This window comes from Mastomys coucha, unplaced genomic scaffold (assembly GCF_008632895.1).
Source record: "Mastomys coucha isolate ucsf_1 unplaced genomic scaffold, UCSF_Mcou_1 pScaffold23, whole genome shotgun sequence".
Classification (NCBI taxonomy): domain Eukaryota; kingdom Metazoa; phylum Chordata; class Mammalia; order Rodentia; family Muridae; genus Mastomys; species Mastomys coucha.
The window spans coordinates 955,126-957,886 of NW_022196906.1; positions in this window are offsets into that span (position 1 = coordinate 955,126).

The window sequence follows — 2,761 nt, forward strand, 5'->3', positions numbered from 1 at the left end:
CACCAAAAATTCCACCAAAAAACTCCAAAACTTGAAAAATAACTTCAGCAAAGTAGCTGGATATAAAATTAACTCAAGACGTAAGTGGCCTTCCACTACACAAAGGATAAACAGGCTGAGAAAGAAATTAGGGAAACAACACCTTTCACAATAGTCATAAATATATAAAATACCTTGGTGTGACTCTAAATCAGCAAATGAAAAATCTGTATGACAAGAACTTCAAGTCTCTGAAGAAAGAAATTGAAGAAGATCTCAGATGATGAAAAGATCTTCCATATTTATGGATTGGCAGGATTAATAAAGTAAAAATGGCCACCTTCCCCCATCCATCTATAGATTCAATGCAATGCCCATCAATTCTTCACAGAGTTAGAAAGAACAATTTGCAAATTCATCTGAAATAACAAAAAAGCTAGGATAGGAAAAACTGTTCTCCACAATAAAAGAATTTCTGGTGGAATCACTATCCCTGACCTTAAAATGTACCATAGAGCAATTGTGATTAAAAACTGCATGGTATTGGTGCAATGATAGGCACATGAATAAAGAGAATAGAATTGAAGACCCAGAAATGAACCCACACACCTATGGTTACTTGATGTTTGACAAAGGAACTAAAAGCATCCAGTGGAAAAAAAAAGACAGCATTTTTAACAAATAATCTTGGCTCAACTGGTGGTTAGCATGTAAATATCTATCCATTCCTAGAATGAAAATCTATCCATTCCTATCTCCTTGTACAAAGCTCAAGTCCAAGTGGATCGAGGACCTCAATATAAAACCAGATACACTGAAAGTAAAAGAAAAGAAAGCGGGAAAGAGCCTTGAGCACATGGGCACTAGGGAAAATTTTCTGAACAGAACACCAATGGCTTATGCTCTAAGATCAAGAATTGACAAATGGGACCTCATAAAATTACAAAGCTTCTGTAAGGCAAAGGACACTGTTAATAGGATACAAAGGCAATGAACAGATTGGGAAAAGATCTTTACCAATCGTATATTTGATAGATGGCTAATATTTAATATATACAAAGAACTCAAGAAGTTAGAGTCCAGAGAACCAAATAACCCTATTAAAATGGGGTACAGATCTAAACAAAGAATTCTCAAGTAAAGAATATTAAATGGCTGAGAAGCACCCAAAGAAATGTTCAACATCCTTAGTCATCAGGGAAATGCAAATCAAAACAACCCTGAGATTCCACCTCATACCAGTCAGAATAGCTAACATAAAACTCAGGTGACAACAAATGATGGTGAGGTTGTAGAGAAAGAGAAACACTCCTTCGTTGCTTGTGGGATTACAAGCTGTTACACCCACTCTGGATATCAGTTTGAGGGTTCCTCAGGAAATTGGACATAGTACTACATGAGGATCCAGCTATACCACTCCTGGGCATACGCCCAGAAGATGCTTCAACATGTAATAAGGACACATGATCCACTGTGTTCATAGCAACCTTATTTATAATAGTCAGAAGCTGGAAAGATCCCAGATGTCCTTCAACAGAGGAATGGATACAGAAATGTGGTACATTTACACTATGGAGTGCTATTCAGCTATTAAAAACAATGAATTCATGAGATTCTTAGGCAAATGGATTGAACTAGAAGATATTTTCCTAAGTCAGGTAACCCAATCACATAAGAAAACACATGTTATGTACGCACTGATAAGTGGATATTAGCCCAAAAGCTTGGACTACCTAATGTACAATTCATAGACCACAGGAAACATAAGAAGAAAAAACAAAGTGTGGGTGTTTCAGTCCTACTTAGAAGAGGTTACAAATACTCACAGGAGCAAACTGGAGACAAAGTTTGGAGCAGAGACTGAAGGAAAGGCCATCCAGAAACTACCTCACCTGGGGATTCATTTTATATAGAGTCAACAAACCCAGACACTGTTGTGGATGCCAAGAAGTACATACTAACAGGAGCCTGATATAGCTATCTCCTGAGAAGCTCTGCCAGAGCTCGCAAATACAGATGTGGATACTCTCAGCCAACCACTGGACTGAGCACAGTGACCCCAATGGAGGAATTAGAGAAAGGACTAAAGGAACTGAAGGGGTTTGCAACCCCATAGGAAGAACAACAACATCAACCAACCAGAGCTCCTATGGTCTAAACCACCAACCAATGAGTACACATGGAGGGATCCATGGCTCCAGTAGCATATGCAGCAGAGGATGGCCTTGTTGGGCATCAATAGGAGAAGAGGCCCTTGGTCTATGAAGGCTGAATGCCCCAGTTTAATTGAATGTGAGGGCTGGGAGGCAGGAGTGTGTGTGTGTGTGTGTGTGTGTGTGTGTGTGTGTGTGTGTGTGTGTGTGTAGGGCCCCCTCCATAGAAGCAGGAGGAGGAGGGATGGGATAGGGTGTTTCTGGGTGGAAAATCTGGAAAGGGGATAACATTTGAAATGTAAATAAAGAAAACATCCAGTAAAAATTCTGAATACAGGATTAATTCCAAAACAAACTAACAAACAAATAAGCAAATAAAAAAAAATCTCAGTAACCTTCCTAAATACAAATAACAATGGGGCTGTGAAAGAAAATAACAGAAATAACATCCTTTACAAAAGCCATGAATAATATAAAATATCTATGAGTTACTCTAACTATACAAGTAAAAGACTTTTATTACAAAAACTGTAAGTCTTTGAGGAAAGAAATTGATGATGATATCACAAGATAGAAAGATCCCCAATACTCATGGAACAGTAGGATTAACATGGTAAAAATGGTTTTTC